Here is a 16,545-nt window from a genome sequence, read left to right as displayed (position 1 = left end):
TACAGGATCTACTTTTTTAAATTGAAGTCACCAGCTTGAATCTTTTGAATGTTAATGCCCATGTAAATCATGTTGGGGGAAATCTTTAAAGAAGTACTACATTAGATTGTGTGCTTCTTGAGTCTTAAGACATAAAAATGAATTTATTATACCCTCTACATATATAGAGCATGTCACTTTTCCATCAAGAATGTCAATGAAAGATAAAATTATAGTGATAAATGTATTACCAACCTAAAGTTTTGGTAAAAAGAAAGAGATGTAAGAAATTGTTTTACAGACTTGGCTAAAGCACTGTGCTTTTCTTGCATTTCTTTTATTGCCACTGTTTTTAGGTTGCTAAGATACTTTCTTTATTTTTGGCAGTTTCACCAGGAAAGGACAAGAATACAAACTGAGGTGATTTCATTTTTAAATGATAATGCAGTTATCTCTTGTGGAGATTTTTTAAAATTTATTTTTTTCACCAAAAAAGAAAGAAAGAGGATATAAATTCGCTCTATTTCTCTCCCGCCACCAAACGTTGGCTATAAAGAAGGAGAGACATTCAAGGTGATTGGGTGACAAGGAAAGTAATAGTATCACTGCTGATACATTGAGAATCTCAGAGAGGAATTAGGTGGATACCTGTCCGAAGGTCAGTGTGTTCATTTCCAGTTGCAGGTGACTTAAAGCACACACTTGATAGCTTAAAACAACATAGTTTTAATCCTTCACAATTCTGGAGGCCAGAAGTCTGAAATCAGTATCACTGGATTGAAGCCAGGGTATCAGCAGGGCCACATTCCCTTGAAGTCAAAGAGGAGAATTTGTCTTGTCTAGCTCTAGTGGCTGCTGGCATTCCTTGGCTTCTGGCCGCACTGCTTCAGTTTCTGCCCCTAGGGTCCGATTGCTTTCTTCTCTTCTGGAGTAAAAGTTCCTTCTAATTCCCTCTTATAAAAACTTGTGATTGCATTTAAGGTCCACCTGGATAATCCAAGATAATCTTTATATCACAAGATCTTTTCTCACCTCTGCATAGAACCTTTTGCCACATAAGGTAACATTCACAACTTCAGGAGTCAAGATTGGAACATATCTTGAGAACTTTATTCAGTCTAGTATAGCCAGATAAAGTGTGTAAAGAGATTTTTGTGAGTTTTGTTTACATGTGGTCTGTAAGAGTCTTATGCTGCTGCTACTGCTGCTAAGTCGCTTCAGTCGTGTCTGACTCCGTGTGACTCCATAGATGGCAGCCTGCCAAGCTCCTCTGTCCCTGGGATTCTCCAGGCAAGAACACTGGGATAGGTTGCCATTTCCTTCTCCAGTGCATGCATGCATGCTAAGTTACTTCAGTCATGTCCGACTCTGTGCAACCCCATGGATAGCAACAAAATACTTCTGTCTTCAGGACTAAGATCTTTTAAGGATTGAAGAATATTCTTAACATCCTGAGTTTCACGATGGGTGTGAAAAGAATTTATTCTATGGGGTGGATGAGTAAAAATGCTGCTTTATTAAGACCAGTAAAGTCAATTTTATATTCTGTGAATGTTGTGGAAAAGTGTGCATTCTCTGCATAAAGTTCAGCTTAATTATGCCTATCACTGTATTTTATCATTCTTCTTGAAATTGTTTCATCTCCTTGATCCATTTGTTAAAAGCTATGCTAAATTTTAAGTAAATGGCTTCTTTCCTTCTTAACAGTTTATATTTTATGTATTTCTATGCTATCTGGATTGTTAATGATTACTATATTTTTATTGTGCATTATAACTTTCATTGTTGTTCAGTCACATCTGATTCTTCATGACTCCATGGACTGCAGCATGCCAGATTACCCTGTCCTTCACTATCTCCTGGACTTTGCTCAAGTTCCTGTCCATTGAATCGCTGATTCTATCTAACCATCTCATCCTCTGTTGCCCTCTTCTCCTTGGCCTTCAGTCTTTTTCAAAACCAGCATCTTTTCCAATGAGTCAGCTGTTCACTTCAGGTGCCAAAGTATTGGAGCTTCAGCTTCGGCATCAGTCCTTCCAATGAATATTCAGAGTTGATTTCCTTTAGGACTGACTGATTTGATCTCCTTTCTGCCCAAGGGACTCTCAAGAATCTTCTCCAGCACCATGGTTTGAAAGCATCAATTTTTTGGTGCTCAGCCTTCTTTATGGTCCAACTCTCACATCCATATATGACTATTGGAAAACCACAGCTTTGACTATAGGGACCTTTTTTGGCAAAGTGATGTCTCTGCCTTTTAGTATACTGTCTAGATTGTCATAGCTTTCTTTCTGAGGGGCAAGCATATTTTAATTTCATGGTTGCAGTCACCATCTGCAGTGATTTTGGAGCCCAAGAAAATAAAGTCTGTCACTGTTTCCACTTTTTCCCCTTCTATTTTCCATGAAGTGATGGGACCACATGCCATGATCTTCATTTTTTGAGTGTTGATTTTTAAGCCAGCTTTTTCACTCTCCTCTTTCACCCTCATCAAGAGGCTCTTTAGTTCTTCTTCACTTTCTGTCATTTAGAGTGGTATCATCTGCGTATCTAAGGTTGTTGAATTTCTCCTGGCAATCTTGATTGCAGCTTGTCCAGCTTGTGATTCATCCAGCCCCCCATTTTGCAGGATGTACTCTGCATATAAGTTAAATAAGTGGGGTGATCACATAAAGCCTGTCATACACCTTTCCCAATTTTGAGCCAGTTAGTTGTTCCATATCTGGTTCTAACTGTGGTTTGTTGATCTGCATACAGGTTTCTCAGAAGACAGGTAAGGTGGTCTGGTACTCCCATCTCATTAAGAATTTTCCACAATTTGTTGTGGTCCACACAGTCAAAGGCTTTAGTGTAGTCAGTGAAGCAATTGTAGATGTTTTTTTTGAATTCCCTTGCTTTTTCTATGATCCAATAGATGTTGGCAATTTGATCTCTGGTTTCTCTACCTTTTTTAAACCCAGCTTGTACATTTGGAAATTCTTGGTTTACTTATTGCTGAAGCCTGACTTGAAGGATTTTGAGCATAACCTTGTTAGCATGTGAAATGAGCCCAGTTGTGTGATAGTTTGAGCATTCTTTGGTATTGCCCTTCTTTGGGATTGGAATGAAAACTGATCTGTTCCAGTCCTGTGGCCACTGCTGAGTTTTCTAAATTTGCTGACATATTATTGAGTGCAGCACTTTAACAGCATCATCTTTTAGGATTTGAAATAGCTCAGCTGGAATTCCATCACTAGCTGTTTTCATAGTAATACTTCCTAAGGCCCTCTTCTCACTCCAGGATGTCTGGCTCTAGGTGGGTGACCATGCCCATGGTTATCTGGGTCATTAAGACCTTTTTTTTGTGTGTAGTTCTACTGTGTATTCTTGCCACCTCTTCTTAATCTCTTCTGCTTCTGTCAGGTCCTTATCATTTCTGTCCTTTATCATGACCATCCTTGCATGAAATGTTCCCTTGATATCTCCAGTTTTCTTGAAGAGATCTCTAGTCTTTCCCATTCTATTGCTTTCCTTTTTTTTTCTTTTCATGGTTCACTTAAGAAGACCTTTTTATCTCTTCTTGCTAGTCTCTGGAACTCTGCATTCAGTTGAGTATATCTTTTCCTTTCTCCTTTGCCTTTCATGTCTCTCAGCTATTTTTAAAGCTTCCTTAAACAACCACTTGGCTTTCTTGCATTTCTTTCTCTTTGGAATGGTTTTGGTCACTGCCTCCTTTACAATGTTATGAACCTCTATCCATAGTTTTTCAAGCACTCTGTGTAACAGATATGATCCCTTGAACCTATTCATCACCTCCACTGTATAATCATAAGGGATTTGATTTAGGTCATACCTTAATTGCCTAGTGGTTTTCCCTACTTTCTGCAGTTTTGCGATAAGGAGTTCATGATCTGAGTCACAGTCAGCTCCAGGTTTTGTTTTTGCTGACAGTATAGAGTTTTTCCATCTTCAACTGAAAAGAACATAATCAGTCTGATTTGGTATTGACCATCTGGTGATATTCGTATGTAGAGTCGTCTCTTGTGTTGTTGGAAGAGGGTGTTTGCTATGATCAGTGTGTTTGCTTGACAGAACTGTTAGTCTTTGCCCTGCTTCATTTTGAACTCCAGGGCCAAACTTGCCTGTTACTCCACGTATCTGTTGACTTCCTACTTTTGCATTCCAGTCCCCTATGATGAAAAGGACTTTTTTTTTTTTTTTTTGGTGTTCATTCTAGAAGGTCTTGTAGGTCTTCATAGAACTGTTCAACTTCAGCTTCTTCAGCATTACTGGCTGGCGTATAAACCTGGATTACTGTGATATTGAATGGTGTACCTTGGAAATGACCAGAGGTCTTTCTGTTGTTTTTGAGATTGCACCCAAGTACTGCATTTCAGAGTCTTTTGTTGACTATGAGAGCTACTTCATTTCTTCTAAGGGATTCTTGCTCACAGTAGTAGTCATAATGGTCATCTGAATTAAATTTGCCCATTTCTGTCACATTTTAGTTCACTGATTCCTAAGATATTGATTTTCACTCTTGCTATCTCCTGCTTGACCATGTCCAATTTACCTTGATTCATAGACCTAACATTCCAGGATCCTATGCAATATTGTTCTTTACAGCATCAGACTTTACTTTCACCACCAGACACATCCACAACTGCGAATCATTTGCACTTTGGCCCAGCTTCTTCATTCTTCTGGATCTATTAGTAATTGCCCTCTGCTCTTCTCCAGTAGCATATTAGACACCTTCTGACCTGGGTGCTCATCTTCTGGTATCATATCTTTTTGCCTTTTCATAATCTTCATGGGATTCTTGCAGCTAGAATACTGAAGTGGTTTTCATTCCCTCCTCTAGTGGACAACTTTTTGTCAGAACTCTTCACTATGACCTGTCCATCTTGAGTGGCCCTGCATGGCATGACTCATAGCTTCATTGAGTTACACAAGCCCCTTTGCCATGACAGGGCTGTGATCCATGAGGGGTCCTCCTACTGTAAAGGAATTAATTTGTGGTTTTTTTCATTTCTATTGGCTTTCTAAATTTGACTCACACATTTTTGCCCTTATGAGATCATACTGTTAATGATCCTAAATTTTGCTCTTTAGATAGATTTAGTGACTCCAGTCTTTGTAATATAATAATTATAATGAATAGGAATATGTTGCTGATAATATAAACTATAATTTTTAAAGTGTTTTTGTGTTTCATCGAGGCATTTGTAGAGTGTCTTAAAAGCATGGGTCTGGACTCAGACTACTCTGTAGTGCTTTGTTAAATTTGGAACACCTTTTACTCAAAGCTGGCTGTGATCGTATCTGCTGCGAAGAGGGTTAATGAGACTGAAGTTCACTAGACGAAAGACAGATGGCCACTCAGTGAGGTGAGTAAATATAAACACCAGGTGGGCAAATTATCACCAGCTTGGGTTATTTAAAACTCTGTTGCTTGTCTTTATATCTGAAGGCTTGGTAAGTCATTCTTCAATCTGTACCACTTAGAATTAACTGTAATCCATGACTGGAATGATTATATTTGAAATCAGAACCTGGGTGTACTCAGTGTGAATAGGGGTGTTTGAGAGGATGCAATGTTTTCTCATAAAATATGAGAAGTGGGAAGGAAAAATACACACTTGTCCTAGGATAGTGATACATTACCAGAGTCATTTTCCCTCCAATGTTTTCATTGTGGTGAAATACACGTAACATAAAATTTACCATCTTTACCATTTCAAAGTTTGTAGTTCAGTGGTATTAAGCACACTTATATTGCTCTTAAAACATCACCACCATCCATCTCCAGAGCAGTTTTCATTTTACAAAATGGAAACTCTTACCCTTTAAACAATATCACCCATTTTGCTCTCCACCAGCCCCTGGCAACCACTACTCTTTCTGTCTCTGAGTTTGACTTCTCCAGGTTAGTCATATAAGTAGAATCATATAGTAGCTGTCTTTTTTGTGGCTGGCTTATTTCTTTGGGCACAGTGTCCTAAAGTTTCATCCGTATTGCAGCATGTCAGAATTCTCACTTTTTAAGGCTGCATAATATTCTACTGTATGTATAGATCACATTTTTTAATTCATTCATCCATAGATGTACATTTGAATTGTTTCTACCTTTTATATGTTGTGAATAATGCTGCAATGATAGAGACATTTTAAAATGTGGATTTAGAGCATTTTTTTTTTCCTGATGAAAACATGTTGAAGATAAATGGATCATCATAAGAGCATAAATTGTGAATGTTTGTAAATGAGCCAGAACCAGAAGTCCTAGTCTGAAAGCATAAGTTGTAGGAGCTCATGGGCTTAAATAATAACCCATTTTGGTCAAAGGATCACCTATTAAGAAGATCTTATGGTGTAGGAACACCAATTATTTAGCTATAAAATGTTTGGTCATCATCACTTTGAAGATTAAAACTTTGGTATGATCACCCACAGACTTCTGGGATTCCTGGAGCCAGTCCTTTGTCCAGAAGTCCACTTCATCTTATACATGTCCTGAACATGAAATTATTCAAGTCCCAAGTGAACCCTTGCAGGTCTGAAAAGGAAAAATAGAAGCAACTACTGGGAGTGATGAAAGATATTCATGACCCAAGCAAGTTCAGTCAGTTCAGTCCCTCAGTCGTATCCGACTCTCTCTGACCCCATGAACCACAGCACGCCAGGCCTCCCTGTCCATCACCAACTCCCGGAATCCACTCAAACTCATGTCCATTGAGTCGGTGATGCCATCCAACCATCTCATCCTCCATCATCCCCTTCTCTTCCCGCCCTTAATCTTTACCAGCATCTGGATCTTTTCCAATAAGTTGGCTGTTTGCATCAGGTGGCCAAAGTTTTGGAGTTTCAGCTTAAACATCAGTCCTACCAATGAACACCCAGGACTGATCTCCTTCAGGATGGACTGGTTGGATCTCCTTGCAGGCCAAGGGACTCTCAAGAGTCTTCTCCAACACCACAGTTCAAAAACATCAATTCTTTGGCGCTCAGCTTTCGGTATAGTCCAACTCTCACATCCATACATGACCACTGGAAAAACCATAGCCTTGACTAGATGGACCTTTGTTGACAAACTAATGTCTCTACTTTTTAATATGCTGTCTAGGTTGGTCATAACTTTCCTTCTAAGGAGTAAGCCTCTTTTAATTTCATGGCTGCAATCACCATTTGCAGTGATTTTGGAGCCCAGAAAAATAAAGTCAGCCACTGTTTCCATCGTTTCTTCATCTATTTGCCATGAAGTGATGGGATCGGATGCCATGACCCAAGCAAAGACTTCCTAAATGAAGTACACAATGAGCCAATGCAATAACTTTAAGGGAAATGATGGTGACTGTTAAAGGCTGTTTTAAGAGGGGTCCCATTGCTGCTGACTTTGGATGAATTCAAGATTGCATCGAGACTGGGCTACACGGAAGTTCTCAGGTAGGGTTAGTCATGTGATCTTTGCTTCTGGGTTTCAGGGTTGGTTGATGACTTAGAACTGAAACTAAGGCTAGATCTGTGGTTGACTATGATTTGCATTTTTTTTTCTCTCTAATCATATTAAATGACTAGGTTTCCCTTTAAGTTATACCACCAAGGCTTTGCTCAGATCTTAATTATTAGGTATAAACTCTTATATATTCCTGCTTTATCATAGTGTTAGTTCAGTATTATGTGGGTGAATTCAGGGAAGAAGTAAGCAAAGTCTGCAACTGTCCTGGCCAATGAAAAAAGGATAGTCCTACTAAAATGTCTTAAACTTTTACCCTGAACCCAGATGAAAACTGCTGTCGATATCCTCAAGGAGTACAGAGGTGCACTGTTATTAACATCTCTTAGAGCTCAGGGGACTATATATGCTCATTTTCTTAAGCAATTCTGGGAGTGAAAACTGTCATTTTGGAGAACTGTGTGTTTAACTTCCATTAATAATACAAATGGAGAAAATGTAGTTGGGAATAGTGTTGAATTTTTAGAGGTCCAAAGATATCTTTATGGAGAGTGCATTTGCTTTATTAAATCTCCATCAGATAAGGTCATATTTGAGAGGAGCGGTGAGAGAAAATTCTGCAAGTGTTTAAGCCTGGGAAAATGAGAGGGGAGAGATACAAAATGGGGCTCTATGAACTAGGGGTTGTAAATGAGAGGGGAAGTGAGAACCAAAGAAAATCTCTTAGTGAGTGGAAAAAGTAGGAACTGAAAGAGGACTATCCTAAAGAAATGCAGATCAGCCAGAATAAAACTGCCAAAAAAATCAGTTTCAATGAAAAGGAAGGCATTAACAGGGTCAAATATTGATTAAAATTGACTGAGATGAAGATGGAGAAAAGGGTACTGGACTCAAGAATTTGGTTATTAGTGACAGTCTTCATGAGCAAGTTTCAAAAGAGTTGTAGGAATGGAAACCGGGGGTTAAAGGAACTATGGAAATTGAGGAAAGACATGAGGAGTCAGTATCTTTGCAAATATAGAATTGGATGAGTAACCTGGGCCAGTCCAGCTTTTTATCAGAGAAAGTCCACTTCCTACAGCTTAGTTGCTAACAGTAAGAACGGGAGGCTCTTTTAAATGGGAAGTTTCAAGCTTTACTACTTTTCTCAGAGCAGAAATTGTGGTCCAGTGGTGATATCCAATCATGATGATCTTACCTCAAGGTAATACTCAGTAGGACTCTGAGGAGCACATTTTTCTGTTTGATGAAAACGTCAGAAAGCAAGCAATCATGATGTCTAATCTTAGAAGGGTTTTTCACAGGGAAGTTGCCGACATCACCTGATCTCCTTCCTTGCAGTATTATGCAGTGTGTCTTCCGTGAAGACACTCAAGTGCCTGTAGTAACTTGCTTAAGATAGACTCTGGTGCATCCATGAGACAGTCAGACTGTACATGGTACCACTGGATGATCTTTGACTATAGTGAGATTTCCTGAGACATTATTTTAATACTGGGATTAGTAACTGCTTATAGAAATTCATAGAATAAATAATTTATGGAGGGATAAATAAAAGTTAAATGTCATTTAAAATTATATTTTGCAGCTTATTACTATGATGTGCATGTAATTAATAAATAGCACTTGGCTCTGTGGCATAAAGGAGATAGCTTCCTACTTTGCTCTGTGTGTGTTGGTTACGTAGTCATGTCCAACTCTTTGTGACCCTGTGAACAGTAGTCTGCCAGGCTCTTCTGTCCATGGAATTTTCCAGGCAAGAATACTGGAGTGGATTGCCATTCTCTTCTCCACGGGATCTTCCTGACCCAGAGATTGAACCCGTGTCTGTTACATCTCCTGAATTGGCAGGCTGGTTCTTTACCATCTTAGCCACCAAGGAAGCACCCACCCCACCCCAGCATAACCTATGCTCCTGTTTCCACCTAAAAGCTCGAAGTTCTGTCTTTTATTTTGAGGACTTTCTTGTTCTAGAATGGTTTAGCAGAATGTTCTAGAATGGTTTAGATTATTCTAGATGGAATAATCCATCACATTATAACCAGCTTTTTCTACCAGTCTCCTTCAGATGGATTTCTCTGTTTCCAGCTCCTCCAGTTGGATTTCTCTGTCTCAACATCCCGTTTGCTCATCAAATAGGAGAGGTACCTTCTTCTCTGCATATGGAATCCTTGGGTTTTACTGAGCTGAGATTTAATGCAGGAGAAATAGGAAAGCTACTTTGCCACTCAGAGGGAGGGTGGTGTTTTCACTTTGCAAATAGGAAGGTTTAGATGGCCTGTGGGCAACTGTGGAGGAATTGGAATTGAGACTTAGGTGGGAGATTAATTTACTGTGGAGGGATTGGAATTGAGGCTTAGGTGAGAGGTTACTGTGGAGGGATTGGAATTGAAGTCTAGGGGAGAGGTTAGGTTTGGGAAGTCAATTGTGTAGTCATAGTAGGAAATGATCATTGGCTTTAGAAGGCAGGATCAGTAGCCCAATGGAACATATATGAACTGATATTGGAACTGAAGACTGAATCTTGTAGCAAAAGTAAGGAAGAAGAGTTATTGAAGGAGACGCAGAAGCCAGATAGGAAAGCAGGACACACCTGTCACATACCTCTCACAGTAGGCCTTGTAACTTCAAATTTAGATTTGTGATGTGATTTCTGAGTGAGATCATACCACTGTATTTTGTATGTATTCACACTTAATTTACTAACAGTAGACACTTAAAACACAGCAAATTGTTTGGAATATTAAAAAAGGAAGTGGCTTGGACTTCTACTAACCAATGGTTATATTGGGAGGAAAATCAGGAGGCTCTTCTGGGAATGGGTAATCAAAGACCTCAGAAGTGTCAGATGTTGAAGAGGCATCAAAGAGAGTAAAGATGGAGAAAGGATCGTGGTATTCACCAAGACCACTGGAGTGCCTTAAGTGAGGGCTCCAAGTATTGTGGTAAAAGGAGGTCAAAGACTTAGTAGATGGTAAGAAAATGGTAGTAGTCTTGAACACATTTTATAAGAGAGTTGGACAGTTAGAACGTGTGTTGCTTGTTTTGTATGTGGTGTGTGTTGTGGGGGAGGGCCACTTTGCCTTAGCGTGTTCATTTTGCCTCTTATGTCCTATCTCTGCCAGCACTTCCTATTCTTTAGGAAAATGGAATCCCAGCTGAAAGGCAAGCCTGTCATCCGGTTGTCATAGTGCCTGAGCGCAGCATTACATGGAGCTTTTTTATTCACACTGTGGTGCCGAAGGTCAGAGGTAGATACTAAAAATTACCCCGGAGTCTGCTGTATTCAGTTATCTATAAAAGGGCTTTTCAGAAAATGGGAGTGGTTTCAAACAACCCACTGTGGAGAGGACAAGTGGGGTCTTATGTGGAGAACCCTGGAGCCAAGTGTAAATACCTGCTGTCTACTCTTTCCCAGATGCCTCCTTTGAGGGCAAGCAGGGGCCATTTAAACAGTGAACTGGGCAAGATTTTAATATTATTGTTTAGTTGCTGTCATGTCTGACTCTTTGCGACCCCATCAACTATGTCCTTCTCGGCTGCTCTCTCCACTGGGATTTCCCAGGCAAGAATATTGCAATGGATTGCCATTTCCTTCACCAGGGGGTCTTCCTGACCCACTGTTACATGTTATTATATCACAACCACCAATATCAATGACTGTTCACATATCATCACCTGAGCCAGAACCAGGAACTCAGGGATTGACTTGTTTTTGTGGTCAAGAAGTACAGGAGCCATTGTTTATGACACGTCTACAAAGCTCCCAGGAAGCATTTATTTGACTTGTACATTTAGTTCTACAGTCCACTGAAGAGCATTCCATGAGGGCAGGAGGAACCTGCTCTAATCTTCTCAAGTTTTCTTCTCCTCTGCTTTTGTGCTCAAGCACCTGCATAATCCTTGTAGATCCTACAGAAGGAGCAGGCAGAGCCAGTGTCCATTCCTGGTGTCAACAGACAGAGTGTAGTAGCTTAATTTGGATTTGTTTTTACCTTTCTGAGTTTTTAAAAATACCTGTGCTGTGTAACCTCTGAGCCAATGCAGTGAGCCTTGGAGGCACTGGTATTTGCACAATGAATAGTATTTTTCTCTCCTTATAAACACGGGTGATTGTGTTTCTGTCACCCTTGATGACATATCCATCTGTCCGTTTTCTATTCAATTCTCATTCATTCATTCATTTGAACATTTATTAGGCCCACCCCAAATGCCATGCCCACCCAAGGGAACACAGAAGGACTGAAAATATTCCTCACCAACAGGACACAAGACCTGTACAAATGTTGAATCAAGTCTGACTAGAATTTAGATCAGGGAAAGAACACATATAGCTGGGAACAAGAAGAGATAGGTTCTGATAAATTTTCTATTGAACAGTTAGTCTAAACAGGTCTCTATATGGCAAGGATTGGACCAGAAATTAAGATAAGTTGGATTTTAAGTCCAATTTTGAACTCCTTGCAGGAAAAATGTGCATATATGCAGACTCATGGTAATTAGAGTGCTAGGCCCTATTTTAAAACACTTTAATCCTGTCTGATTCAGAATTTCATTTCTTGAAGGGTTTACTTGTATCATATCAAGGTGCTCTGGTCCTTTAAATTGCTAACCCTTTTAAAATCTGGACACTGCTCTGTGCCTAGGCCTTGGCCCCTGTTGAAGAGAGTGCAGGAGAGTTTTCATCAGTTTTGCACATTGACCACTAGAGGGTAGCATTTCACTTCTTTTAAGATTTGCTCCTACAAAATGCTGAGCTGTATCTTGAGGGCTGGAAGATCAGATGTTTGCAGTGAAACCCACCACTCCTTGACGGATGTGTAAAAAGCAGAAGAAACAATTCTATGTTACTCTTAGGCAGAAAGCCAAATCATTTGACTGAGTTGTTAGTCTTTATGGTTGAGAAATTATCATGACAATTAAAATCGAAATTCATAATTTTGCAGAGCCTCTTCAGAGTGATTTGTTTTCAAAGTACATTTTTCATGTACTTTTTTCCTGGTTTATATTGTCACTCTCTGTGAAACTTACAGTACTTTCAAAATATTTTATTTCTTCTTAAAGTGCCCCATCATACCATAGTTAAACACATATGCAGCCTTTTGCTAAGGAGATGGAATAGCATACAGGATCCAGTGTTAGACTCAATAAGTAAGTGTATATTGAGCATCAGTGGCGTACCAGTTAGGCATTGTGATTTATTTAAAAAAAATAAGTCAGTCTTATAAATAAAAAGCAGAACACTTGCCTTGGCAAGAGCCACGTGCCTTTTGCAAGGCTGGCTTCTTCTTAATCTTAATGGATGAAATGTCATTTTCTAAACAGGCCGTTCCTGACCAGCTAATCTACATAATGAACCCCTTCCCTCCTTACTCTGTTTTACAGCACCCTGTTCATATTTGTAATTGTATACTCACCTCTTTGTTTACTTGATCGATGTCTGTCTTACTCATAGATAATGAACCTCATGAAAGCAGCAATCAAATCCATTCTGGAGCATGTCCAGTATCTGGGGGAGATCCTGGGAAATGGGATGCATTCAGTAAATATTTGTGGAGTGGATGTTTACATTTCTTGTTTTATGCACGAAAACCTTGTTAGGTGAATCAGTTTAAATTCTGTTATTATTTATGTCAAATAACATTATGAAGCCATATCCATTAGCAGCTGTTCTTAGTGACAACCAAAATGTTTGTCAAAAATGGTTCTTTAGTAGGAAATTGGATTTAGCCTCGTATGGGATTTTCAAATAAAATATTCTAATCCTTTTAAAGATGTAATGTGTCAGCATATTTAAGATTTATCAGCTCTGAGGTCCAAGAGGGAGGGGACATATGCATACATACAGCTGATCCACTTCCTGGTACAGCAGAAACTAACATGACATTGTAAAGCAATTATATTCCAATTAAAAGAAATTAAGTAGGTCTGATATGTCTGTTTCTGACAAATGTTCCCACCTGGACTGCTGGCATCTGTTTTGCCTCGGCTGGTATCTGAGGGCTGACTGTTCAAGGCTGTGTTATACCTACTGATAAATATTTTGAATATCACCTTTGTCTTTTATCTTTTGACAACACAGATAACTTCACTTTTCTAAAGGAGTATTGATATTTAAATTAACTTATTGGAATTTTAACATACTATACACTAGAGAAAATGTGTGTGTGTGTGTTGTGTAGAAATCACACAGGCAGATCAAAAGACAAGTAATTAGAAGTATTATGCAATGGGCTCATAAAAGAGTTTGCTGAAGAGTTAGCGGAAACTTAATTTCAGAATTTGAGTTTTTAAAAATATTTCTTTATATGGGTGTGCCAGGTCTTAGCTGCTGCATGCAAGATCTTTACTTGTGGTATGTGGGATCTAGTTCCCTGACCAGGGATTGAACCCAGGCCCCCTGCATTGGGAGCATGGAGTCTTAGCCACTGGACCACTAGGGAAGTCCCTGGTTTTATATTTTGAGTTGGGGGAGTGCAGATCTGAGAGTCAAAACTCTCATTTAGAGCCACAACTGCATAACTTCCGGCTCCTCAACATTGGGCTATACTTACCCATTTGTAAAATGAGGGAAACGGACAAGATATCTTTGAAGTCTATTCTGGCCATAAATTTTTATGATTCTTTAGCATGTGTTCTTTTAGCAAGTAGAAGACTTTCAAGATAAATAAAGGGGAAACAATAGTATCCCCCTATTCCAGGGTCTCCAATCTTACCCACTCCCCAAGGTAATCAAATTAATATAGCTGGATATTCTTCCAGCATTGTTCTTGGCACCCATAAACATATATAAATATATGTAAATTTCTTTATCCAAAAAAAGGTACATAAACACTTCACTTAGATGTGTTTCCTAACTTACAGACATAAATATCTTCAGTGTTAATTTTTGTCACAATAAATAATACTTTAATTAAATCATTATAGAAATATGACTACATACTAAAGTTTTTTTTTTTTCTGTAGGATACAGTTAAAATCCAACACTTTTTGGTAGGATATATATAAAATCTTGCATTTTTCTATAGGATTTGAGGGCCAAAAGTATGTGAAGTTTTCATTTTAATAGATAATTCTTGATTTCTTTCTAAAATGTTTGTGATAACTTAGACTCCCAGCATTGATGTAAAAGACTGTTGATTTCCCTGCATCCTTGCCGGCACTGGGGTTACCTTCTTTTTAAAAATTGTGAGTCTGAAGACTGAAAAATGATGCCATTTTTGTTTAGTTTGAATTTTTAAAAATTTTATTGATGTTGAATAACAAAAATGAATTTTATTGAGAGGAAATGGAGTTTCTGCTCATTAGGTAGAGAGTTTCAGCCATGCAAGATGGAAAGTTCTAAGGAGCTACCGTACAACGATGTGCATATAATTAACAATACTATACTATACACTTAGAAGTTTTTAGGGAAGTAGATTTCATGTTATGTGTTTTATACCACAATCAAGAATGTTTCCAATGACATCTTTTCAAATGATTGGTCTATATATTCTTTGCTATGAATTTATAGCTTTTGTTTTCCCCTGTTTTTGAGTTCTTATCAACTTTGAACTTGTTTTGCTGTTACATATACTGTTAAAATTTTGTACAGTCTATAGGTTATCCATAAATTATGGTAATATAATGAGCTATACCTTTTTCTTTAAAGGATGGTTGGTTTTCTGTCTTGCTTATGAAGATATTTACCAGGAGTTTTCTTCTGGTGTTTTTACTGCATTATATTAAAAATATTTGATTAACCTGGAATTTAAAAAAATATATGAGTCTTAATTGGTATCTGTTTCATGTGGGTTTCTAATTGAGTAGTATTGAATTAGGACAGTTTTTTCATACATAAAGGTCTTAGGTATATTTGGATATAATGTAGATTCTCTGTTCTCCAAATTTATTCCAGTACTGGAGTGAGTAGCTGTTCCCTTCTCCAGGGGATCTTCCCAACCCAGGGATTGAACCCAGGTCTCCTGCATTGCTGGCAGATTTTTTACCAGCTGAAGCACCAGGGAAACTTGAGAGTATTGGAGTTGGTAGCCTATCCCTTCTTCAGCGGATCTTCCCAGCTCAGGAATTGAATTGGGGTCTTCTGCATTGCAGGCTGAGCTACCAGGGAAGCCCTAATACAGTACAGGACTACTTCCCTAATTATGGTAGCTTCATAGTAAGTTTTAATGTCTGTGCTGGCTCAGTTGTGTCTGACTCTTTTGGAACCCCATGGGCTGTAGCCTGTCAGGCTCCTCTGTGCATGGGATTTTCCAGGCAAGAATACTGGAGTGGCTTGCCATTTCCTACTTCAGGGGATCTTCCCGACCCAGGGATCAAACCCACGTCTCTTGTGTCTCCTGCATTGGCAGGAGGGTTCTTTACCACTGCTCCACCTGAGAAGCCCTTTAACATCTGTAGAATTATGTTAAGTGTATTTGTTAATTTGGAATGGTTATAACATGGATATAATATGGTATCTTCTCATTTCATATCTTTTTATGCCTATTCATTTAATAGTGTATGATTTTTCTTTTTATTTTCATGGAGCTCTTATACCTTCCTAGGAACTTCATGCTTCTGTTGTTATGAGTATGTTTTGATTTAATTTTCATTTCTGTATGTATTAATGACTAAAAAGGTAAAGCTATTTATTGTAGCATAATTATTCTGTATGCCCCTTGTCAAATTCTCTTATTAATTTTAATTGCTTTTCAATAGATTTGAGTTTTCTGGCTACATAATAATCTTATCTGAAAGTACAGATGGTTTTGTTTCTTTTTCTTCCAAAATGCATAGCAAATATTTTACTTTTCTATACTATTGCAGTTGTTGGAAATGCCAAGAAAATTTTAAATAATCATATTAGTCGATATTCGAACATTCCAACATTGTTCTGGACTTTAATAAAAACAGTTACAAGATTTTGCTTTTTTCTCTTTGTTTCTTTTAGTTAGTCTTTAGCATATTTACCTTCTTCTTAATCATATTTTACTTAGAGTTCTTTACACAGGAATAGCTGTGGGAATTTCCAATTAACTTTTTATAGGTCGTATATATTTTGTTTGTATTTACTTATGTGATGTTACATATTCAAATTATGAACAATAGTTTTATTTCTCATAGAAATTCTATTCTATCATCATATCAAT

General features: G+C 38.3%; 1 long non-coding RNA gene across 2 annotated transcripts in view; it reads left to right on the top strand.

Moving 5' to 3' along the window:
* The window catches only part of LOC133051132 (uncharacterized), a 106,428-nt gene that overhangs the window by 20,949 nt on the left and 68,934 nt on the right, over positions 1-16,545 (top strand). Inside the window, exons 2-3 of one of the 2 annotated variants that reach the window (XR_009691783.1) lie at positions 5,268-5,348; positions 7,085-7,404. This is a non-coding gene — a long non-coding RNA (uncharacterized LOC133051132). The remainder of the gene's footprint in view (positions 1-5,267; positions 5,349-7,084; positions 7,405-16,545) is intronic. The other variant, XR_009691782.1, reaches the window with a different exon arrangement.

The sequence above is a fragment of the Dama dama genome, chromosome 33 (assembly GCF_033118175.1).
Source record: "Dama dama isolate Ldn47 chromosome 33, ASM3311817v1, whole genome shotgun sequence".
Lineage (NCBI taxonomy): Eukaryota > Metazoa > Chordata > Mammalia > Artiodactyla > Cervidae > Dama > Dama dama.
This window is presented reverse-complemented; position numbering and strand designations above follow the sequence as displayed.